Below are 25,975 nucleotides of genomic sequence, written 5' to 3' on the forward strand. Positions count from 1 at the left end.
CTTTTTTAATGCCTCTTGATCCCCTCTTTTTTGGCCCCATCCACTCTTGGTCCTTTTATTAATCCTTTTAATGTTATTTTGATATCCTTTTATTAATATTTTAATATTCAACATCTTCATGTATTCATACATGTTTACATCTTTTAGTCTTCTCCAATTTGCTTCCAATTTTCTCTTGTGTCCTCTGACAGTCGCCGCCCACTCATACAGTCTTCACCAATGGGTATTGACCTCTTATCCATAGGAGCAAGCTAGGCATAAGACTTGTTGGAAACAAAGCAATTTACATAGACACACCTGTAGGGGACTGTTCCTCTGGTCCAATACCCCCCTGCTATCAGCATTCCCAACTCAGTTTGTTTTCTGCCTAGTTAGGAGTAAGATAGGCTATTCCTGTGCTGGGGCTACGGTCTCAGCCTTTTCTTCTGTTTTATTACTTTTATTTTATGCTAAAGTGTTTTCTTTGCACTACTAGCTTTTTATTTGTTCCTGCGCTTAGTTAGTCGGATCTTCGGAAGACTACAGCGTTTGCGGAACTGGGAATCGGACTGGTTGTCCTGGTTTCCCAGGACAGAGAACATTATGGAATCCTAGGCCGCCATCCAGCGTTTAGCAGGCTATGCGTATGCCCTGGCCTCGCAAACGACCTGTCCCTGTCCTCAGGGACAAAAGCCCGTGAGGTGGCCACCTTGCTAGGACACCTCAACCGCGGTTCCGTGCGTTACTAGAGTCCTGTTTGGCTGACGGCACCCCCGCCACCTGGGGTGGGAGGCTTCCCATCGCAGAGAGGCGCCCACGGCATCATGGAACGGTGAGTACATTCTGTGTGGGGCCTCTGTCTGGGAATGACAGTCTGCTGTGTCTGTGCTCTCCCCTCATGTCTGTGTGTCTGGGGCTCGCAATCCTCCTGGTCTCCGCGGGGGCACTACCGCATCCAGGACGCTTTGTGGGGGGGGGGTTGTGGGGGTCCCTAACCCTGTGGCACTATTACTTGAATGGGGGTACAGGCATGTGTGGGCGGCCCGTGGGGCCGCCATTTTGGGTATGGGCGGCTGCTCTGGCTTCACTATGGGCACTTCAGCAGCCATTTTCTATTGTAGTGTGTGGCGCCCTTCGGCGCCATCTTGTGTGTGGCAAGTTGATTTATACATGTGTTCGGCGGCCATTTTCCCGGAGCCTCCCATTGATTTCTATGGACAGCCATTTTTCTTTAGCCTGAGTCCTGTTTAGCCTCTAGCGGTGCGACATCACTTCCTTTCCTACAATCAGAGAGATCGTCAGCAAGCGTGGTAACACTTCTGGGGGTCCTTTATTGCTTTTTCTTGGGGAATATCTCTTGGCTATCAGTTTTTTTTCTACCTGTGGGGTATCTCAGTGTAGTCCCTATTGCGGTACATTGCGGTGGGATCGCACTATTGCTATTTAAAGGGCCAGCACCATAAAAGCTTTTATGGAGTCTCAGGACAGCAAATTCCCCCCAGCTTTGGTGGATGATTCAGGTACATCTGAATCATCTGCGATTACTGCTGTCCTTGCGACTTTAGCGTCCAAGGTGGATCTATTGATGTCTGAACGGGATTCTAAAAAGAGGCTTAGGCTTTCTCTCTCCTCTGATTCAGAGTCTGATATGGTTGCCATAGACTGTGTACCCCCTGAAGGGTCTCAGTCCTCTCACTTGGAGGGGGAGGCGGAGGATAAGGAGGGGGATGATTCCCCCCTGGGACGGCCAGGGAACGCGCTGCTATGTCTGTGCTTATTACCGCTGTTAAAGATACACTACATTTAGAGGATGAGCCCAACCCACCCGGGTAAGCGGTCTTCCTTTTGGGACCCATAGAACCCAGAAGGCGGCACAGGTGTTTCCTTGCCCCGCTGAGTTTCACAAAACGGTGAACGAACAATGGCGCAATTTGAAGCGCCCTTTTGTGGTACCAAAACGGTTTAAACTCTGTTATCCCTTAGCGTCTCCTACTGATTTGCACTGGTCCCTGGCCCCTAAGGTGGATCACACGGTGTCCAGATTAAACAAGGCCACTCTTATGCCCACGGAGGATTCTCCGGTGTTCAGGGACCCTACGGATAGGCGGATGGAATCTCTTGTTCGCCACTCCTATATGGTGGCGGGTTCCATGATGAAACCTATTTTCGCCTCAGTGATGGTCTCTCAGGCTGTGGCAGATTGGGCCAAGGTGCTCAGGCGCACCCTTGCGGCTGATTCCGCCCCTCCTACTACTTTGGAGATGGTGGACCTAATTATTCAGGCTGTTCTGTACCTGTGTGACGCGGCCATGGATGAGGCCCCTTTAGCCGCATGACTATCTGCTGTCGCGGTGATAACCCGTCGTTTGGTATGGCTGAAGAGCTGGTCGCCTGACCAGACTTCCAGGAAGACGGTGTCTGACATCCCTAATGCGGGGACTCGCCTTTTTGTGGACTCCCCAGACTAATTGGTTAAAGGAGTCACTGGGGGCAAGAGCACTCTGCTGCCCCAGAATCCCAAGGGTAAGTTTTTCCGCGGTAAGCGGGGCCCTTCCTTTAAACCAAATCAGGGGTCCTTTCGTGCTTAAGGCAGAGGACAAGGGCAAATCCTTTAAAGGCCAGGGTGGCAAAAGAAAGCCCTGGGCGGGCAAGCCAAAAGCCGGCAATGCGGGCATGGCGGGCCCGTCCACCTCGGCCTTAAGGGACGCCCTCACCCGTACCATGGGTGGGTGGGACGTCTGCGCGGTTTTCTCAAACCTTGGCTGCTCCGGATTCCGGACACGTGGGTTCAGGAAATCATTCGATCAGGTTACAAGATCGAATTCCTTTCACGTCCAGCGGACAGATTCTTTCCCTCAAATCTTCATTTGACCCCAGATCGTTTACAGGATCTTCAACGGGCGATTCAGGATCTCCTCGCCCAGGGGGTAATCGTCCCGGTGCCACATCGGGACAGATTTCAGGGGTTTTACTCAAATCTGTTCACTGTGCCCAGAAAGGAGGGCAAGGTACATCCGATTCTAGACTTGAAGGCTCTGAACACTTAGTGCGGGTTCAAAAATTCCGCATGGAATCCCTCTTTTCGGTGGTAGCCTCCCTGAGCCCGGGAGTTTTCCTGGCTTCCCTCGACCTCAAGGATGCGTATTTACACATCCCCATATTCGAGGGTCATCAGAGGTACCTCGAAATAGCGGAGGAACATTTGTTTGTGGCGTTACCTTTCGGTCTCGCTTCGGCTCCAAGGGTTTTTACCAAAGTGCTGGCTCCTGTTCTGGCCCTGTTATGGGCACAGGGGATTGCGATCTTGGGATATCTGGACGATCTCCTGTTAAGATCGAGTGCCAGCCTGAGTCTGTTACGCGATCTGTCGACTACCGTTCAGATGCTCCAGGAGTTTGGATGGACCATCAACGTTCAGAAGTCGACCTTGTCCCCTTCTGTTCGCCTCCCTTACTTGGTAATGGTCCTGGACTCTGCCCAAGCAAAAGTCTTTCTGCCAGAGGACAAGCTCCGGACTCTACAGGACAAGGTCAGGTCCCTCAGGGACAACTAATCCTCACCGCTCATGACCTGCATGCGGTCCCTGGGGTTGATGGTATCGGCCTTCGAGGCAATACCATTTGCACAGTTCCACACACGATCTCTTCAAGCGGAGATTCTGGCCAGATGAGACAGGCATCCTCAATCATTGGAAAGGAGGATATCTTTGAGCCACCAAGTCAGAGAGGATCTTCTCTGGTGGCTCCAGTCTCCAGCTCTGACGGAGGGGGAATTCTTCCGCCCGTTGTTGTGGACGGTGATCACCACGGACGCCAGCCTGTCATGCTGGGGTGGCGTTCTGGGCATTCTGTCTGCCCAGGGCACTTGGTCAGAGGAGGAATCCTCCCTGCCGATAAACGTCTTGGAACTGCGAGCGATCAGACTGTGCTTGCTCCGTTGGTCGGATCAGCTTCGGGGCCGCCCTGTGCGGGTGCAGACGGACAACGCCACTGCGGTGGCTTACATCAATCACCAAGGGGGCAGCAGGAGTGCCCGGACGGCCCTGGAAGTGACCAAAATTCTGTCTTGGGCCGAGACGCACGTCCCGGCGATTTAGGAAGTTCACATTCCAGGTGTGGAGAATTGGCAGGCCGACTATCTGAGTCGCCAGACCCTGGACCAGGGGGAATGGTCCCTACACCCGGAGGTGTTTTAGATGCTGTGTGCGTGATGGGGTCTCAGCTAAACAACAAGGTGGGAAGGTTCGTGGCATGAATGCGCGATCCTCTGGCAGATGGCTCGGATGCACTGGTGGTGCCTTGGAGTATCGCCTGATTTATGCCTTCCCCCTGATTCAGTTGTTGTCCAGGTTCCTTCGCAGGTTGGTCTTGGAACCGAAGTTGGTGATTCTGGTGGCCCCAGACTGGCTGCGCCGGTCTTGGTACGCGGACATCATACAACTGGTCGTCGAGCCTCCATCACGGCTACCGTTGAGAGACGTATCTACTGTCTCAGGGGCCGATCTTCCATCCTGCTTTACAGTCGCTGGCTTTAACCACTTAACGACCAGCCACGTAGACCTACGTCGGCTGACTTTGAGTGGTTATACCGGGATGATGCTCGGGAGCCGCTCGATCGTTACCCGGGGGGGCGGGAGGGGACGTCCCTCCCGCCGCTTTCCGCGGCTTTGCTCGGGGCTCCCGTCCCACTGGGAGCCCCAAGCACCCAGCCGGCGCGTCCGCCGGCTGGATGGAGTCCCGATGAATGCCGGAAACGGCATCGATCGGGGCTCCGATGACGTAACCCGGAGGCGGTGTCCATGACGTCACATCCGGGTTACTGTGCTGCAAAAGGCGGCAGATTTGAAAAACGGCTGTATGCAAAAATGCCGTTTTCGGCGTTTTGCATACAGGGAAGTGTAGTGGAGGGGTCTAGGGTCTTTTAGACCCTCGATCCCTCCATAAAGTGTACCTGTCACTACATATTGGTGTCACAAGGGATGTTTACATTGCTTGTGACAGCAATAAAAGTGATCAGATTTTTTTTTTTTTAAAAACCTGTAATAAAGTTAAAAAAAAAGAAAAAATAAATAGGAAAAAAAAAAAAAAAAAATTTAGCCGCCCCCGTCACCGTTAGCTCACGCACAAAAAAAAAACGTATACGTAAGTCGAGCCGCAAATGAAATCGCTGTTCAAACCACACATGTGAGGTATCGCCGCGATCGCCAGAGCGTGCGCAATAATTTAAAAAAAAGAGCTACACTCTAACTCTAAACTGGTAACCGTTAAATAAATTTAAAGCGTCGCAGATTGAGATCTCTATTGACCGTAGTTTGTCGCCATCCCACGGGGGGGGCGCAATTTTAAACCGTAACATGTTTGGTATCTATTTACTCGGCGTGACATCATCTTTCACAATATACAAAAAAAATGGGCTAACTTTACTGTTTAGTATTTTTTAAATGCAGTGAAATGTGATTTTTCAAATTTTTTCCAAAAAAATGGCGTTTTAAAGACCGCTGCGCAAATACCGCGTGAGAAAAATTTTTGCAATGACCGACATTTTATTCTCCAGAGTCTTTGCTAAAAAAATCTATATAATGTTTGGGGGTTCTAAGTAGTTTTCTAGGAAAAAATACTGGTTTTAACTTGTGAACAAAAAGTGTCCGAAATAGGGCTGGGGGTAAAGTGGTTAATGGCGTGGCTGTTGAGAGCCAGGTCCTGAAAGACAGGGGTCTCTCGTTGGCAGTCATTCCTACCCTATTCAAGGCTAGGAAAGCCTCGTCCGGTAAGATCTATTGCTGTACCTGGAAGGCTTATTTTGCCTGGTGTGAATCCAGGGGCGTCCATCCTCGTTCCTTCTCGGTCGCGAGGGTGTTGGCCTTCCTGCAATCGGGTGTGGACCAGCGTCTTGCCCTGACCACGATTAAGGGTCAGTTGTCGGCACTGGCAATCCTTTTCCAGTGCCCCTTGGCGTCAAACTCTTTGATACGTACCTTTATTCAGGGGTGCGTCATTTGGCTCCTCCTAGGAGAGGGCCTTTACCTCCTTGGGACCTGAATTTGGCCCTGTCCGTTTTGCAACGTCCTCCCTTTGGGAACATCAGGGAGATTCCTCTGCCTCTGCTGTCTCAGAAGGTTGCCTTTCTGGTGGCGATCACATCTGCCCGCAGAGTGTCGGAGTTGGCGGCTCTGTCCTGTCGCTCCCCTTACCTGGTGGTTCATAGGGATAAGGTGGTCTTGCGACCTAACCAATCTTTCCTTCCTAAGGTGGTTTCAGATTTTCACCTTAACGAGGATATTGTCTTGCCTTCGCTGTGTGCGAATCCTTAGCATCCTAAGGAGTTTGCTTTGCATTCCTTGGATGTAGTCCGGGCGATCAGGGTGTACCTGTTGTCTACTGAATCCTTCAGGAAGTCGGATTCTCTCTTCGTCCTTCCCGAGGGTCCTCGGAAGGGTATGGCTGCGTCTGCGGCAACCATTTCAAAATGGATCAGATAGACGATTGTACAGGCCTATTCAATTAGGGAACGGGTTCTGCCCTTCCCTGTCAAAGCGCACTCTACCAGAGCGGTGAGTGCGTCCTGGGATTTCCGACATCAGGCTTCGGTGGCCCAGGTGTGCAAGGCAGCGACTTGGTCGTCCATGCACACCTTTTCCAAATTCTACAAACTTGATGTTTTGTCATCAGCAGATGCCTCCTTTGGCCGCAAAGTTCTGTGTGCGGCAGTGCCTTAATGGGGACATGGCGTTGCCTGTCCCTGTCTGTTGGGGTTGTTTTCCCCTTTGTTTATTTGCTTCCTTGGTTGTTTGCTCCTGTTGAGCTTTTCTGTTTTCTGCTCAGATATGGTTCCTTTCTCTGACCTGGGTGCTGCGTATTTGTAAAATCTTACCGTAAAATTGCTTTCTCTGAGTCCTCTGACAGTCGCCACCCCTGCCCCTCTTGTGGGGTTCTTTTGGACTTTTACTGCTTGCTACCAAACTGAGTTGGGAATGCTGATAGCAGGGGGGTATTGGACCAGAGGGACAGCCCCCTACAGGTGTGTCCATGTAAATTGCTTTGTTTCTAACAAGTCTTATGCCTAGCTTGTTCCTATGGATAAGAGGTCAATACCCATTGGTGAAGACTGTATGAGTGGGCGGCGACTGTCAGAAGACTCAGAGAAAGGAATTTTACAAAAATTCATTTTTTTCTATTTTTGGATGATATTTATAGTTCTCTGGCTTACATCATTTTATATGGTTCTCTAATGAACCCTTTAGCGAGGTTTCTTTCTTCATTTTAATACTGTGATGATATTTATTATTTATTTTTTATATAGTTTATATATACTGTGCATTTGGAATTTTAATGATGTGTCAATATTAAAATGACCCCTATGTTATTGCTTTGTTTTTGTTATAGTGTTGCAAGCATAAGTGTTTTTTCTAAAAACTCCTTTTAATTTTCCATTTGCCGCATCTTAACTAATGTTTCTTTATTTGAACATTGCTAATTTGTTTAGTATAATCCCCCATATTGTTTAGTATAATCCCCCATATGAGTGGTTTGTTATACGATCCGCCTGTATGCTCCTGTGCATTCATTTCCGGGCTGCCACAGCGTTCTTTGTTGATATTACCTCACTTCCGGTTTAAACCGTAAGTGACGTTGCGTCTTTGGCTACAACCGGAATGAGGCCTGGACCGCACGCCGGCACCATTTTGGCGGAAGTAGCGGCACAGTCCTGCAAATCAGGTGTAGATCGTTCCACACTTATTTTGGTGCTTATAAAACCATCCATAATTCTCCTACATATCGAGCAAAATCCTTTGAAAATGTCCAATAGGACGAAACGCGTCAACAGCCTCCATTAGAATTCCTTGCCTCATTTGTATATTGCCTGTAACCATCGGATGTTTGTAAGTGCATTTCTTTACTTTTTCATTAAAAGTTTATTAGCAATATTACGCTATGTGCACTTTTTTCTTGGCTTCCATGCGGTCAGGTATATGAGAGATCTTACACTTCTCCCTATACTTCCTCATGAGCCTGGGACTACATCCCTGGTCGCTTTTTAGGAGGATTTTGGATCATCTCATAAGCCTGTTTGGTCTGTTTGTCATATGATAGTACAGGCCCACAGCATCTGGTGAGTGCCCATTTCTTATGTTCATCTGGTGACGGGACGCATCTCACTTTAAGTCACAATTTTGTTTGATATCTGGATCTGTCACGATTTGGGACTTTTCACCTTTTATTATCCATTTTATGGGACTTTATTTGAATAATCACATGTTTTGGATCATTTATTTGATAATGTCATCACTCATTGTAATTTTGAATATGTTTCATTCACATGTCATATTTATTTAGCGCTTCACATATTTTTTATTTTATATACTTTTATAACTTGTTTATCAGTTACTCAGTGCTAGCAGCTTTGAATTTGGTGTTAGCGCTTAATAGACCACATTTTTCCTTTTAACCATGATTCCAGTTGGAGAGTCCCCGGCCTTGAAAGACCCAGGTGACAGGAATGTGGAGGCTGTGGCCTGCAATTTGTACACCCTGGCTGGTTCGGCACTGAGGGCAATTTTCACATTGCCCTGGTGTCGCAGACTCTGACCAAGTGGGCTAAGCTTTTACGCCTTGACCTGGAGGGGGAGTAGCTCCCCCCTGCCTTTGTTGAGCTGCAGTTTGTGATGCCTCTTTGGATCCGGACCCCCTAGTGACTTGGCTCTCTCATTCGGCAGTGGTCCTTCAGCATGTCTTTTGGCTCAAATGCTGGTCTGCGGACCAGATTTCTAAAAAGGCCTTAACTGTTATTTCCTTTCAAGGAGATTGCCTGTTTGGTGCTACCCTGGATGACCTCATTAAAGGTCTCACGGGGGGGGGGGGGTATCTTTCTTCTGCAGGCTACTAAAGGCAAGGACCCTTGTCGTAGATGTGGGCCCTCCTTCTCGGCTCATAAGAAATAGTTTTGTCCCTCAGGGTCGACTGACAAGGTATCAGAGCCCTTCAGGGCTTCCTCCGGAGGATCCAAGCAAACTTGGTCTGGCAAGTCAGGTGCAGGCTTTTCCAGACCTATGGGAAAGGCCCCTTAAGCAGGAAAGTGTGCCTTCACCCGTACCTGGAGGTGGGGGGAATATCTTCCCTGGTTCCTGGACTCGTGGACTCCCCTGGTACAAAAATAAGTGGGTCCACGAGGTAATTTGTTACGGCTACAAGATTGAGTTTAGTTCTTACCCTCCGGTAAGGTTCTTCCTTCCGCCGTGCAACTGTCCCCGGTCCGCTTACAGGCTCTTTTTGGAGCTGTGCAAGGTCTTTTATTTTACGGGTGATGGTCCTGGTTCTGACTTCGGAGCATTTTCAGGGGTTTTACTCAAACCTGTTTACAGTCCCAAGAAAGGAAGGCAAGGTGCACCCAATTCTGGACCTCAAGGTGCTGAACTGCTTTGTACGGGTGCAGAAGTTCAGAATGGGGTCCGATTGTATGGTGGTGGCTTCCCTGCATCAGGGGGATTTTCTTGCCTCTATCGACATCAAGGACGCTTACCTTTTACATTTCAATATGTGTAGGTCTTCGGCGCTACCTCCGCTTTGCCGTGGGATAGGAGCATTATCAGTTTGTGGACTTAACTTGTTGTCTCGCCTCTGCTCCTCGGGTCTTTACGTAAGTGGTGCCAACATTGTTATGCCAACTGGGCTACTTGGACCTTGTCCTTATGTGAGCTGAGTTTCATACTGCTCTGGTGGAAAATCTGGAAACCAGCATATGAGCTTGAGAGAATTGGGCTGAATTCTGAATTTTCAGAAGTCTGCTCTGGTTCCTTCCACAAGCTGGGCTATCTGGGTCTGACTCTGGACTCTAGCCTTAGCCAGAGTGCTCCTTCCTCTGGACAAACTCCAGAAACTACAGGCTTCAATTCGTCTCCTGCTGTCCAGCAGATATTCATCCCTTCGGACTTGCATGCGGGTGCTGGGCCTGACGCTATCTACCTTCAAAGTGATTCAATTTGCACAGTTCCATACGAGGTCCCTGCCAGGGAGATTCTGCCCAAATGGGACAAGAATCCACAGTTTCTGGACAATCCGACCCGGCTGAGCTGGGGAACGAAAGAGTTCCTGATATGGTGGATTCAGTCTTTGTCATGGTCTTACCTTCTTGCTGTTCTCCTTCGTTTGACATGTGCTGGCGGCCATCTTGGTTTCTGGGTTTCTTGTAGCCTCCCACTCTGCGGCTCCTCCTTCCCACTGGGAGGAGCTGGATGCCTAGCTCATATATATAGGAGGTCTGTGGCTTCAGTTCCTTGCTTGGTCCTCCTGTGTTCACATGCTTCTAAGACTGCTGCTGCTTCTGGTTCCTGATTCTGGCTTCGTCTGACTACCCTGCTGGTTCCTGATCCTGGCTTCGTCTGTCTACCCTGCTGGTTCCTGATCCCGGCTTCGTCTGACTACCCTCCTGGTTCCTGACCTCTGGCTTCGCAAGGATTTTGCCTCGGTTTCGCCATCCGTTTGGACTTTTGCTTTACAGCTTGATTTTCAATAAAGCCTTCTTATTTTCACTTATCTGTTGTACGTTTGGTTCATGGTTCCATGACATTAGGACCAAGCCATGAATTCTGACGGTACAGGGCCATCCTCGCTACCCACGCTGGTTGCCAGACTTGATCAGCAGGATCACCTGTTGGGTCGGTTCGCCGTGGCGTTGCAAACCCTGCTTGAACGCACGGCTCATTTCGCTCCCGTTGCCGATGGGTCGGTTGTCGCTCCTGGGCCCGCTCCTACTGCCGCTCCGGTTGTTGCGCCAGAGTCTACCCCGACACCTGTTGTTGCGCCTGCGGTGTTTCGGGGTATGACCGGTTCTGCCCCCTTTCCACAGCGCTTTGGGGGAGAGCCAACTCAGTGCCGAGGTTTCCTTAACCAGGTGGGCATTTATTTCGAGTTGCTGCCACATGCCTTTCCTACTGAGAGATCAAAGGTGGGCTTCTTAATTTCGCTGCTCTCAGACAAGGCCTTGGCCTGGGCCAGCCCTTTATGGGAGAACAACAATCCGGTGGTTGCCGAGTTTTCCGGTTTTGTTGCTTCTCTTCGGAGGGTATTCGATGTGCCGGCTCGTGCTGCCTCTGCTGCGAAGCTCCTTATGTCCATCAGACAGGGTTCACGATCCGTAGCTGAATACGCCATTGAGTTTCGTACCCTGGCAGCAGAGGTGGGCTGGAATAATGAGGCTCTGGTCGCTGCTTTCTCTCATGGTCTCTCGGATGCCTTGAAGGATGAGGTTGCAGCTAAGGACCTACCAGTGGAGCTCGAGTCTCTTATTTCTTTCCTGATTTTGATTGACACCAGACTCAGGGAGAGACCTTCCTTTAAGGAGAGTCTGCGGAGGCCTCCTAACAGATTGGCGCCTACCTTTGCTGTCCCACCCGTGCCTCCCTCTCCTCCCACGCCTCCTGGGGATGACTTGGCTGGGGATGAACCCATGCAGCTGGGCTTTGCTCGCCTGTCCGAGGGGGAGAGGGTACTCCGGAGACGCGAGGGCCGATGCATGTACTGTGGTCTCGGTGGGCATTTTCGGTTGGCATGTCCGAACCGTCCGGGAAACGCTCGCACCTGAGATCCTGTCGGGGGCAGATCTTGGGTGGAGTCTCCTCGTCCCCGGTTTCCCGTGTTGACAAACCACTGATCACTGTTGTTCTCTCCTGGGTCGGGGGCTCAGTGACGACCCAGGCGTTGGTGGACTCTGGTGCTGGTGGTTTGTTCATTGATAGTGTGTTCGCTGCCGCCAATTCCATTCCTCTGCAGGCCCGAGGTTCTCCACTGGCTCTTGAGGCGATAGACGGCAGACCCCTTCTGCCGCCACACGTGACTCATGAGACCCTTCCAGTGGGGATAGCCATTGGTGCCGTTCACAGAGAGTCGGTCTGCTTCCAGGTTATTTCGTCTCCACACTACTCGGTGGTCTTGGGGTACCCCTGGCTCCAGAAGCATAATCCGACTTTCGATTGGAGATCGGCCGAGATCCTCTCGTGGTCACCACAGTGTGGGGCTAGTTGCATCCATGGGCCTGTCAAGTTGCTGTGTACTTCCTCGGACTCTCTGTTGCCTCCTGAATACGAGGAGTACCGGGATGTATTCGATAAGGTGCGCGCGGTTGCCCTACCTCCGCACCGCCCATACGATTGTGCCATCGAGTTACAACCTGGTGCTGTTCCTCCTCGTGGCAAGGTCTATCCACTGTCGGTAGCGGAGAATGAGGCCATGGAGGAGTACGTGAAGGAGGCGCTTTCACGCGGACACATTCGCAAATCCTCGTCCCCGGCAGGGGCTGGATTTTTCTTTGTGAAAAAGAAGGGCGGTGAGTTGAGGCCTTGCATCGATTACAGGGGTCTCAATCGCATCACGATCAAGAACGCTTACCCGATACCCTTGATTTCCGAGCTGTTCGATCGTCTTAAAGGGGCCACGGTCTTTACCAAACTCGACCTGAGGGCGGTGAGTTGAGGCCTTGCATCGATTACAGGGGTCTCAATCGCATCACGATCAAGAACGCTTACCCGATACCCTTGATTTCCGAGCTGTTCGATCGTCTTAAAGGGGCCACGGTCTTTACCAAACTCGACCTGAGGGCGGCATATAACCTCGTAAGGATCAAGGCGGGCGATGAGTGGAAGACCGCGTTTAACACCAGGACCGGTCATTATGAATCCTTGGTTATGCCCTTTGGGTTGTGCAATGCGCCCGCAGTCTTTCAGGAATTCATCAACGATGTTTTCCGTGACCTGTTGCAGCAGTGTGTGGTGGTCTATTTGGATGACATCTTGGTATATTCTGAATCCATGGAGACCCACATTCTGGATGTCAGACGAGTGTTGCAACGGTTACGAGAGAACAAACTGTTCGGTAAGCTTGAGAAATGCGAATTTCACCGATCCCAGGTAACCTTCTTAGGTTACATCATTTCCGCTGAGGGGTTCTCCATGGATCCTGAGAAGGTTTCGGCTGTCTTACAGTGGCCCCAGCCCAGTGGTCTTCGCTCCCTGCAGCGCTTTTTGGGCTTCGCCAATTATTATCGGAAGTTCATCAGGGACTTTTCCATGCTAGCCAAGCCTCTCACGGATCTGACCAGGAAGGGCAGTAATTCCCAGGTCTGGCCGCTCGAGGCCATCCGAGCTTTTGAGGCTCTAAAGTCCGCCTTTGTGTCGGCTCAGATTCTGTCGCATCCCAACCCTGGGTTGCCCTTTGTCCTCGAGGTGGACGCTTCTGAGACGGGAGTAGGCGCCCTTCTGTCTCAGCGTAGAACACCAGAGGGTCCTCTGCTTCCTTGTGGGTTTTACTCCCGGAAACTGTCTTCCGTGGAGTGCAACTATCAGATTGGTGACAGGGAGTTATTGGCCATCGTGCAGGCCCTTAAAGAATGGAGGCACTTGCTCGAGGGTTCGGTGGTTCCGGTCCTCATCCTGACGGACCACAAGAATCTGACCTACCTTTCTGAGGCCAAGAGATTGACACCACGTCAGGCCAGATGGGCTCTGTTCTTGTCACGTTTTAATTACGTGGTCTCCTACCTACCCGGTTCCAAGAACATCAGGGCGGATGCCTTATCACGGCAGTACTCCGACCTGTCCAGGGAGGAGTCGATTCCGACTTCGGTCATACCTCCGAATCAGATCCTGGCCGCCATTCGCACCAGCCTGACCTCTCCCCTGGGTGAGCAGATTTTGGCGGCTCAATCTGGTGCTCCCTCTGGGAGACCCAACGGCAGATGTTTTGTGCCTGAGGAGTTGCGCACTCGGTTGTTGCGAACCTACCATAACTCCAAGACCGCGGGGCATCCTGGAAAGAATCAGCTGTCCTGGGCTGTTTCACGTCTGTTCTGGTGGCCTTCCCTACGTTCCGACATCGCCGCATATGTAGCGGCATGCTCCGTTTGTGCCCAGAGTAAGTCCCCTCGGCACCTTCCGTTGGGCCTTCTGCAACCCATAGCCACCGGGGAGCGCCCATGGTCACACCTGGGGATGGATTTCATTGTGGACCTCCCTGCATCCCGAGGCCATACGGTCATTCTCATGATTGTGGATCGGTTTTCCAAAATGTGCCACTGTGTTCCTCTCAAGAAGTTACCCTCTGCACAGGAGTTGGCCACGATTTTTGCCAGGGAGGTCTTCCGGTTGCACGGTTTGCCCAAGGAGATTGTGTCGGATCGGGGGAGTCAGTTTGTGTCCAGGTTCTGGCGCGCCTTTTGCTCCCAGTTGGGGATTCATCTCTCCTTCTCCTCGGCCTACCACCCTCAGTCCAATGGGGCCGCAGAACGATCCAATCAGGCCTTGGAGCAATTCCTTCGTTGCTATGTCTCCGATCACCAAGACAATTGGGTTGACCTCCTGCCTTGGGCTGAGTTTGCCAGGAACACGGCGGTGAACTCTTCCTCTGGGACGTCTCCCTTCATGGCCAATTATGGGTTCCAACCTGCCGTGTTACCGGAGGTATTCTCTCCCCAAGGATATTCCGGCTGTGGAGGATCACCTTTCCGTCCTACGTGCTTCTTGGGTACAGATCCAGAAGTCCCTTGAGGTCTCTGCGCAGCGCCAGAGACTCCAGGCTGATCGCAGACGAGCGCCTGCTCCTTCCTACCAGGCCGGAGACCGTGTATGGTTGTCCACCCGCAACCTCAACCTCAACCTTCGAGTGCCCACTCCCAAGCTGGCGCCTCGCTTTGTTGGTCCCTTCCGAGTGCTTCGCAGGGTAAACCCGGTAGCCTATGCCCTTGCGCTTCCTCCTGGCATGCGGATCTCCAACGTGTTTCATGTCTCCCTGTTGAAGCCACTGGTGTGTAATCGTTTCACTTCCTCGGTTCCTCGGCCTCGTCCGGTCCAAGTGGGCAATCGTGAGGAGTATGAGGTGAGCAATATCCTGGACTCACGCCTGGTCCGCGGTCGGGTGCAGTTTTTGGTTCATTGGCGTGGTTATGGTCCAGAGGAGCGTTCCTGGGTTCCCTCCGCAGATGTCCATGCTCCTGCCTTGCTCCGTGCCTTCCACGCACGCTTCCCTCAGAAACCGTTCTTTACTCCGCGGAGGAGGGGCCCTTGAGGGGGAGGTACTGTCATGGTCTTACCTTCTTGCTGTTCTCCTTCGTTTGACATGTGCTGGCGGCCATCTTGGTTTCTGGGTTTCTTGTTGCCTCCCACTCTGCGGCTCCTCCTTCCCACTGGGAGGAGCTGGATGCCTAGCTCATATATATAGGAGGTCTGTGGCTTCAGTTCCTTGCTTGGTCCTCCTGTGTTCACATGCTTCTAAGACTGCTGCTGCTTCTGGTTCCTGATTCTGGCTTCGTCTGACTACCCTGCTGGTTCCTGATCCTGGCTTCGTCTGTCTACCCTGCTGGTTCCTGATCCCGGCTTCGTCTGACTACCCTCCTGGTTCCTGAACTCTGGCTTCGCAAGGACTCTGCCTCGGTTTCGCCATCCGTTTGGACTTTTGCTTTACAGCTTGATTTTCAATAAAGCCTTCTTATTTTCACTTATCTGTTGTTGTACGTTTGGTTCATGGTTCCGTGACAGTCTTCAGTGCTTCGGCTGGGCAAATCCTTCCTCCCCTTGTATTGGACAGTGGTCACCACAAATGCCAGCCTGTCTGGTTGGGGTGGCATCCTTGGCCAATATTCTGCTCGGGGAATCTGGACACTGGAAGAGTCCAGACTACTGATAAATGTCTTGGAACTACAAGCAAACAGACTGTTCCTGGAACTTTGGATGGATCGTCTTCAGGGATGTCCAGTGCATATTTAATCGGACAATGCCACGGCCGTGGCTTATGTCAGTCACCAGGGAGGCACAAGATGGGCAGAATGGTTCGTTTCAGCCCTCTCCGCCGTACACATTCCTGGGATGGAAAACTGGCACTCAGATTACCTCAGTCGGATGGCGTTGGACCAAGGGGAGTGGTATCTTCATCCGGATGTGTTTCATCAGTTGTGTCTCCGGTGGGGCATCCCCAAGGTGGACCTGTTGGCTTCCTGGCTCAACAGAAAGATGCAGAGGTTTGTGACTCCAACACGGGTTCTTCTGGCGGATGCCACAGATGCGATGGTGGCCCCGTCGGGTCAGTATCACCTGATTTACGCCTTCCCTCCTCTCAAGCTTCTGCCAAGACATCTACGTATGATCGAGGCCGAAGGGATTCCGGTCATCTTAGTGGCCCCGGACTGGCCTCGCCAGGCTTGGTATGCTGATCTGGTGCAACTGGTCACCGTCGTTCCTTGGAAGCCTACTCTCAGGGATGGTCTGCTGTCCCAAGGACCAATCTTCCATCTTGCGTTAGTCGGTGTTTCCAACGCTGTTAAAAGCTAGGAAACCTACTTCTAGGAAGATCTACCGTCTGACATGGAAGACATACATTGCATGGCGTGAGTCTCTTGGGGTTCATCCTCGCTCTTGTTCGGTGGCTCGGATCTTAACCCTCCTTCAAAGGGGGGGGGGGGGGATTGAGCAGAAACTGGCCTTGAGTACTATAAAGATTCAGAGGATGGCCTTAGCGGTTTTATTGCAATTGCCCTTGGCCACATACTCCCTGGTGCGTACTTTTCTTCAGGGAGTTATGCACTTGACACCTCCCATTCGGTCTCTGTTTCTGCCTTGGGACCTCAATTTGGTGCTCTGTCCCCTGCTTATGCTGTCCCAGAAGGTAGCCTTTTTGGTGGCTTCACCTCTGCGCGCAGGGTGTCGGAATTGATGGCGTTATACTGTCGTTACTGGTGGTTTACAATGATTAGTTGGTTCTTCGTCCCTGTCCGTCGTCCCTTCCTCAGGTTGTCTGAAGGAAATTGCTTTGCATGCCTTGGATGTGGACTAGGCAATTAGGATGTACCTGGCAGCTACGGAGTCTTTTAGAATGTCAGACTCACTATTTGTGCTCACGGATGGGCCTCAGGAACGGTTGTCCGTTTCCTCTGCGACTATTTTCCGTCATCAGGCGTTAGTGATGCAGGTTCTCAAGGTGGCCTCCTGGTTGTCGGTGCACACTTTCACAAAGTTCTATAAAGTGGATGTGTTGGCATCTGCAAATTCTTCCTTTTGGCCTCAAGGTTTTTGCAGGCTGCTGTTTAAAGGATCTGATCCTCTTTGAGGGTGTATGGCTTTTCTCAGGTGAGCTCCAGTTGTTTTGGTTTAGCTCCTGTTTACCTGGTTGGCTATAGTTAGCCTTGGGAATTTTTTTTTTTTTTCGCTTTTCCCACCCCTCATGTTTAACACTGCTTTGGGACATCACAATGGTTAAGAAGATCAGGAGCTGTGTCCGTCAATGAACATCAGAGGAATGGGTTTTACGGTAAGTCAAGAATCCAATTAGTGCCAACCTGTGCCGGTGCTATTGCTTGGCACTTACTGTACCTGCACAGCCCTGGTGCCTACTTTTCCTGTGCCACCTCACTTTAAGTTTGGTTGTTGCTGCAGAACACTTTGTCCTGTTCCTCTTTCTGGGTATGATTTTGAACTAGCTGGAATTTTCTGCAAAATTGTCAGATTTCATGAGCGAAATTTCTTTTTGAGGCCATAGATGGCTGGAAAAACAACTTTGCCCCTTTGGTCTCCTTTTCTGAATGAGACATTGATTTCGCCCTTTAGCTAGATAAATTGCCTTTCGTGAAGATGCTTGCTGAGGATCATTCCTCTTCTTAGGAATCGGATCAGGATGACATACCTTTAGCAATAACATAGCTTATTGATGCTTTATGATAACATAACTTAAATTGACTAACCCAGCTAGGACTTTCCTGGCCTACTCGCTGTTAGAGCCTGACCTGTAAAACAGCGGTCCCCAACCTCCCCGCAGCCAGGGACCGGTCTAGAGAAAGACAACCGCTCCATGGACTGGAGGGTGATGCTTGCAGCCTGTTACCTCCCAGGGAGAGGGGGGCAGCCTCTCAATCGCGACATCCTGTCACTTGAAGCCAGCTCACTATTAAGTAGCGATGTATTGGACTCATCAGTCCTCTATGACCCCAGTTCTCCACTCTCCTCCTTCTCACCCTCTCTCTCCATAGCTCATTACCTGAGTAACGTAAACAGAGAGGGAAGGGAGGCATGGTGCTGGAAGAAGGGGATTTAGCGCTCTCTGGTGGTGAGAGTGTGGCAGTGCAAGTTGTTGCTCTGACATAAGACAGACTCTAAGCTTTGACTGGATGCTCAATCTGAGCAACTAATCAGTCAACCTATCTCGCATATTGGAGTACCTGGGCTTGACAATAGACCCTGCCCCATCCAGAATCTACCTGCTTTGGGATACTTTTCTGTTTCCCTATGCTTTAATGCCTAGGGGAAACCCTCATTTTGTTCCTGCTTAATGGTCTTCGGTCTAATAGTTGCCTTAAAGATTGTGATACACCTAGTTTCACTGCAGACCATTGAAGCTCAACATTTTGGCAGAGTGCGACCTACAGACTCAGTTCTTAGACGTTCCCATATGTCTGACCGCTAGGGTGGGACTCTCCTTAGCATGGGTAATTTCCAACCCAGCGTTGGAGTTAGAAAAGCCCTCTGTTTCAAAGACATTCAAGTTTCTAAAGGTGGTTGCCATCCTATCAGGCTTCGGTACAATTCTGCTATTGCCTTCTTTAGGCAATTGGATTCTCTTTTTAATTCTTGAAGTTTCCGTCAGGGATCTCCCCTATTGTAGTCACAATAACATTAGAGGTTATATCTGATGGATAGGGTTCCTCCTTTTCTTGTTAAGGCACACACTACCAGATCTGTGCTTCATAGGCATTGTACCATCGGTCATATATTTGCTCATGTTTGGAAGGCAGCTGTCTGACTTCACGTTTAAATTCTACAAGGTGGAGGTTCAGACCTCCTATGATGCCAGTTTCAATTGTAAATTGCCTCAAGCTGCTCTCTGAGCCTGTCCAGCCTTCTTGACCCATTTTATTGTATGTCTTTTGTCATTGTTGCAGTCTTGCCCAACTCTGTTTGACTGACTGCTTTTGAAATCTTAAATGTAATGTTCTTTACTGGTCATCTAGGAAAATCAGATTTTCTCTTCTGTTCATTGAGACACAGCTTCATAATCTTCACCATAGGGTTATGCTGCCCTCTACAGGAGTAGGACTAGGCAGACAACACAAAAGCTTGTCTACCTTCCATGGGCCGTCCTCGGCTGGCATAATCCCCCCTCTCTGCTTAGAGATAATCAGTTTTTGTTTGCTCAGTTAAGGAGTAGAACCCAGTCTCCCTGCCGGGCCCTAGGTCCTGGCTTCTTTCTCTATTTTTTTTTGCTGGTTTTTTTTTTTTTGGATTTCTTTTTTTTTTTCCTGTGGAGATCTTCTAGCATTTGCCGGGCTGAGTAACAGGCTGAACTGTTGAAGTTCCAGCGGTCCCCTCAGCCTGCCCAGCGAATGCGCGCAGACCGTAGCTCCGCACTTGGTCGGCCGCGACATAGCCCCACTGGTTGGGGCTGGCCCGTGAGTTAAATGTCTCACAAGGTTTGCATACGACTGGGTCTAGGCCTGAGCCGCAGCATTCCTTCTGGCCGACCGCTTTCCCACATGGGTGGCGACAAGGTTCCTGTCTTGGGAGTGTTACCCGCATGCTTCACTGGATCGGTAAGTATGGCCCCCCTCCTCTCCTTCCTTGGATGCGGTGTGGATACTTCCAGGGGTGGTCAGTCCGTCCAGGGTTTCTCTTCGACCCCCCCCCCCAACCTCCGCCCTTTCCCCTCCCTGGGTGGCATTGAGCTGGCTTACCTGCCCGTGCTCATGGCAGGGTGGCTGGTGCCCAGGCTGTGGGTGTCCCTGGCCTTGATGCCTGCGAGTAAACTGTCACCCTGTATCCCTTGGTGGGCTTGATATGGGGTGGTCTTCTTTGGATACTCCTGGGACAGCTGGGGGGCGGGTGGCCCGGGATCCGCGGGTCCGAGTACCACTTGGTCAGATAGGCTGAAAATGTGGGCCGTGGCTTTGTGGCCTACTAGCTGGACCTTGGATGGGGTGGCCCCAGTTGTGGTGGCTGAATCTACCTTTGTACCCTGGGACATCCGCCTCTCCTCTGCTCCCCGGGCTGGTCGCATGTTTCCCATGGATCGCGCTCTTGCAGACGGGCGGCTAAAACTTTAGGCTGTGGCTTTATGGCCTACTGGGTCGCGTGCCTGAAAAAATTAAGCTTCCCCATTCTGGTAGGGCGGCTCTGGAGGGGAGAACAGGGTCCCAGGTGGGTTTAGCTGCTATGGTACTGTAGGGCATCCGCATTTCTAAGTGGACACTGGGTGTAGCTTGTCTGCAGGTCTTCTTGCATCAGCAGCGAGCAGACCCCCCTTAGTGGGGTCCATTTGTGGCCGCCTCTTCAGGCTTCGAGAGGGCACTGCAGGGGACCCCCTTGCGGGGTCCTGTCAGTGCCCCCCCCCCCACATTTTTACGGCCGTAGTTGGTGGAGTTGCCAACCCTCTGTGAGGGGTAAGGATGGTATTAGACGTTGGCTTAGCAAATACCCCCACCCTCTCCTGTCTTATCAGATCCTGCATCTGGTTCGATCGTTAGGGATGGGACCACCCTACGGGGTCTGAGTCCACATTTTCTCTGACCCATCAGACATTGAGGATGATTCCTCTATGGCTGCTGCTCCGCACAAAAAGGCGCTGGTAGATGCACTGATTGCGTCCATGCTGGAGCCATTTATGTTGGAGGATGCAGCCGAGGCTGCTGCAGACAGATCTATTTTATTTGTCACTCACAAGCCGTCCCGTGCGGTCATGGTGTTCTCTTATCCAGCTTATTTTGACAATTGTGTCTATAGGTGCTGGGTGCGTTCAATAAGACCCTTGCTGGTCCCAAGATGCTTTGATGTCTGGTATCACTTTGTGGAATTGTTTCCAGGTTGACTAAGGCAACCATGTTTCCGATGGTAGTATCATTGGCTTTTAGGTATCTGACTGACAGGCAGGCAGAATCTCTCTAAGGCTCGTTACCTGTTACTATGGCTGGTGCCTTATTTGGCCCCCCGCCTACGGCAAACTGGTGTATCGGTTGGTCCAGGATCTGCAGATTGTCTGCGATGCATCTTTGGATGCGGTTCCCATGAGTCTCTAACCTATCTGTCTTGGCAGTGGTGCTTAGGCGTTTTTTGTGGCTAAAGTGTTGGTCTGCGAATCAAACCTCCAAAAAGCCCTTGATTGAATTGTTTTTTCAGGGCTACCGTGGATGACATAGGTGTCTGGCGGGGTTAAGAGTACCTTCTTCTGCGGTCTGGGAAGGGGAAGGTACCTCGCGGACGGTGTAGGACTTCCTTTTCAGCCCATAAGAAGTTTTTCGTCCCCTAGAGATTTAAAAAAGGTTCCAAGCCCCTGAAAGCCTCTTCAGGAGGATTCTAGCAGCCTCGGTCTGGCAATTAGAGAGCAGGCTTCTCCAGAACTGCTGACAAGGTCCCGTTGGCATGAAGGTTTGCCCCATCCATATCTGGGGAGGGGGAACGTTTTCGTTGGTTCCTGGGACGTGAACCTCCCGGGTCAGTGACCAGTGGGTCCACGAGGTGATTTGTATCTGGTTTCAAGATAGAGTTATGTTCTTTTCCTCCAGAAGAGTTTCTTCCTTCCACTGTGCAACTGCCTTTGAATAGACTGCAAGCTCTGTTGTGGGCAGGGCAGAACTTGTTGTCCCAGAGCGTGATCGTCCCGGTGTCTGAACATTTTTTTTTTTTGGGCGTCCCTGCATCAAGGGGGTTCCCTTGCTTCTTTAGACGTCAAAGATGCCTACTTGCACATTCCAATTTACACCTGGCATCAGAGTTCCCCCCCACTTCACTGTGGGAAAGAAGCACTATCAGTTTGTGCCATTACCCTTCGGTTTAGTCTCTGCTACTCAGTTCTTCACAAAAGTGTTGGCCCCAGTCATAGCATTGCTGCGTCAACGGGGGGATTGCTGTGCTGGGGTACCTGGGTGACCACCTCTTGCGAGCAGTGTCTCTGTTGGCTCTGACGGCTGATGTGGAAATTAATCTCCAGACTTTGTGGGAGATCGGGTGGCTTCTGAATTTTCGGGAATTTGCCCTGCTTCCAATCATGAGATTGGATTATCTGGGGCTGACTCTGGATTCAGCTCTAGTCGGAGTGTTTCTTCCTCTTGAAAAGTTGCGGAAGTTGCATTCTGCAAATCAACTGTTGCTAGCCCACACGTGGTGCATGCAAGTGTTGGGCCTGATGGTGTCCACCCTCGAGGTGGCTTTGTTTGCACAGTTCTACACAAGTCTTCTTCAAAAGGAGATTCTGGCTAAATTGGGACAAGTGTCCGACAGTGTTCTCTGGTCTGGTGGCTGCGCTCCTTGACCTTGCTACAGATGCCCATCTAGGTCTTGGAACTTAGAGTGATCAGGCTTTGCTTGGATCCTTGGACAAAGCAGCCTACAGGGGCTCCTGGTGCGGATTCAGTCACGCAACGCCACTGCTGTGGCTTAGATTGATAACCAGGGTGGCTCGAGTGTGTTGGTGGCCCTGAAAGTGTCCGGCATTCTCCAGTGGGCAGAGCAGGTCATTCTGGCCCTCTCTGCCATGCACATTTCCATCCTGGAAAATCGACAGACGGATTACCTCAGTTGTCAGGGATTGGACCTGGCGGAATGGTCCCTCAATCCGGACGGGTTTCATCAGATATGTCTGCAGGGGGGGGGGTGGGGGCATTGGGCCTGGCGGAATGGTCCCTCATTCAGGACGTGTTTCATCAGATTTGTCTGCAGGGCGGCACCCCCGAGGAGGATCTGTTGGCGTCTTGGCTCAACAGAAAGATGCCTGATGTTCGTGGCCAGGTCGCAAGATCCTCTGGCAGACGCCAGGGATGCTCTGGTGGCTTCATGGAGCCGGTTCCATCTGATTTATGCCTTTTCTCCACTCCAGCTTCTCCTGCGACTTCTACGAAGGATCAGGCTGAAGGCATTCCGGTCATTCTGGTGGCTCCAGACTGGCCTCACCGGTTTTGTTGCGCTGACCTGGTGCGAGTGGTCTCCGATGTCCCATGGAGGCTTCCTCTCAGGGACAATCTGTTGTCCTTGAGGGCCAATCTTCCATCCAGTTTTATGGTGGCTGGCTTTGACGGCCTGGCTGTTAAGAGGTGCTGAAGGACAGGAGTTTGTCTGGCTTGGTGATTCTAACCATGTTGAAGGCAAGTAAATCTACATCTCGAAAGCTTTATCAGACGTAGAAGGTGTACATTTCCTGATGTGAGGTTCGAGGAGTCAATCCTCTTTCCTTTTCGGTTGCTCAGGTTTTGACTTTTCTTCAACGGAGTGTTGATCAGAAACTGGCTTGAGCACAGTGAAAGGCCTAGGGACTGCCTTGGCGTTTTTTTTTTTTTTCTGAAGACCTTTGGCTTCCAATTCATTGGTGCCTACATACCTTCAGGGCGTTTGTAATTTCCCTGCCTGTACGTTCTCCCCTGCCACCGTGGGATTTGAACCTGGTTCTGTCGGTTCTTCAAAAACCTCCCCTTGAAGAGACATACGGGAGATCGCTTTACCTAAGCTGTCACAAAGATGACTTCTCGCAGGGTGTCGAAGTTGGCAGCTTTGTCTTGTCATCCTCCCTATCTGGTGGTTCACAGAGATCAATTGGTCTTGCGACCACGGCCGGCCCGTCGTTCCTCCCGAAGGTTGTCTCGGATTTCCATTTGAATGAGAACATTGTGCTGTTGTCCTTGTTTCAAAGGGTAGCTCATCCCAGGGAATTTGCCTTGCATACTCTGGTTGTTGTTCAAGCTATTCGGGTCTGTTTGGCAGCCACTGAGTCCTTTCAGAGGTCAGACTTGCTCTTTGTGTTTACGGACGGGCTGCAGAAGGGGCTTCCTGCTTCTTCTGCTACCGTTTCCCGATGGATCACACAGACGGTGACCCAGGCTTATTCGCATAAGAGTCGGGTTCCCCCCTTCCCTGTGATGGCACATTCTACTCGGGCACTTAGTGCTTCTTGGGCCTTCCGTCATCAGGCGTCAGTGGCGCAGGTGTGCACAGCGGCCACTTGGTCATCAGTGCATACTTTTTCAAAGTTTTACAAAGTGGATGTTTTGGCATCTGCCGATCCCTCCTTTGGCTGCAAAGTTTTGCATGCTGCAATTTAGAGGGTCTGTTTTTCCCTCTTGGGGGTGTTTTTCAGGTTGGTCTCCTATTCTAGTTGAGCTACTATTACCTGAATTGGCTTGTGTTTAGTCTTGGGTTTGTTATTCCCACCCCTCATGTTTGACACTGCTTTGAGATGTCCCTATGGTGAAGAATTCGGGGCTGTGTATGTCGATGAACAGAAGAGAAAATAGCATTTTTGTACTCGCCGTAAAATCCTTTTCTCTGAGTTCATTGACAGACACCCCTCTCAGGAGTTTTTATGCTTCTGTTATGGTTTGTTACAAAACTGAGTATCTCTAAGCAGAGAGGGGGATTATGCCAGTCGAGGACAGCCCACAGTGTGTTGCCAAGCTTTTGTGTTGTCTACCTAGTCCTACTCCTGTAGAGGGCAGCATAACCTTATGCTGAAGAATATGGAGCCGTGTCTGTCAAAGAACTCAGAGAAAAGGATTTTACGGTGAGTACAAAAATCCTATTTTTTGACTTGTGCAAATAGAAATAGTGCACACAATCGGCGCAATCATTAAATGAAAAATGTGAAATGTACTTCTCCCAAAATAAAAATAAAACTAATGCCTAATCACCAAGGAAAAAACTACTGATCCACCACATACACTGTATATTATAAATACAGTGCAGGGCAGTTCATGTAGACGCCATCTTAAAAAGCCATACACGAGTGAAAATATGTAAACATGTGTCTTCAATAGTGCTTCATATATCTCCAATTTATATATAGTCTCTTCACAATTCACACCAGTATCCTTTACAAGCAACAATGCAAACTTCTTCACAAATGTGTCCTGTGAACCACCATCTCAAGGTGAAATGCCTGCTCATCTCCAGAATCAGACCCCACTACAGAGTCTCATTTTCCTCCACTACACTCCCTCTGTGAGCGTCTCACTACCACTCCTCCTCCTGGTTCTAATTCTGGAGCTCAGAATATTTTCTCCTACTTGTTCCTCGTCCATTTAGAACATGACATGAGTTATAAAGGGGAGAACCTTAGTGCTCTCTATTTTCAAACTTTTATTCCCATATTTGCTGAGCACGACCCTTCCGGATCCCTTAACATAGCAATTGTTAACCTGGAGATAATTTGTTATATAAGGGCAAGTTAGGGATCGGCTCCCCACCTACTGAGGAAGCCCAATAGAAGGGTGTAATGCGTATGGGTGGAAGGAACCAAACCCATGACATCACACAGCAATTATCCGTGCATCAGCGGGGAGCTAACAGTACTGAACATCTGTTTTTTATGTTATGTACATTTTTATGATCCCTGTTCTTAGTGAATAAACGTTTGAAAATAGAGATCACTATGGTTCTGCACTTTTTATTTCATGTCATGTTTTAAACGGATGAGGAATGAGTAGAAGAAAATATTCTGAGCACCCGCATTGGAACCAGGAGGAGAAGTGGTATTGAGACACTCACGGGATTGTAGTAGAGGTGAATGAGACTCTGTAGTGGGGTCTAATTCTGGAGGTGAGCAGGCATTTCTCCTTGAGATGGTGGTTCACAGGACACATTTGTGAAGAAGTTTACACTGTTACTTGTTTAGGACACAGTGATGTGAATTTTGAAGAATCTATATATTGGAGATATATGAACGACTGTTGACACATTTTTACATACTTTCACTTGTGTATGGCTTTTTAAGAGTATGTATATATTATGAATTGTACTGCATTGTATTTATAACAACAAGATATTTGACTTTCCAGTCAAATCCATTTTCTGGAGTACAGTACAGGACACAGGTTGTTCCCTTGTGTTATTCTGATCCCCATATTATTCCCCTATGTTCTTCTGAACTCCAAATTGCTTCATACAAAGCTGAGACTAGTTGGAAGTGGGAGGAGCTATATAGAGTATTCTCCCTGCAGCATTCGCTTTTTTTTTTTTTGCCACTATCCAAACACTGTAGGTAGTCTATTACCT

The 25,975-nt window shown here is 50.2% G+C and overlaps 1 protein-coding gene across 1 annotated transcript in view; it reads left to right on the top strand.

Moving 5' to 3' along the window:
* The window catches only part of CENPT (centromere protein T), a 365,158-nt gene that overhangs the window by 162,066 nt on the left and 177,117 nt on the right, over positions 1-25,975 (top strand). The window lies entirely within an intron of this gene.

This window comes from Pelophylax lessonae (assembly GCF_965119305.1).
Source record: "Pelophylax lessonae genome assembly, chromosome: 10".
Lineage (NCBI taxonomy): Eukaryota > Metazoa > Chordata > Amphibia > Anura > Ranidae > Pelophylax > Pelophylax lessonae.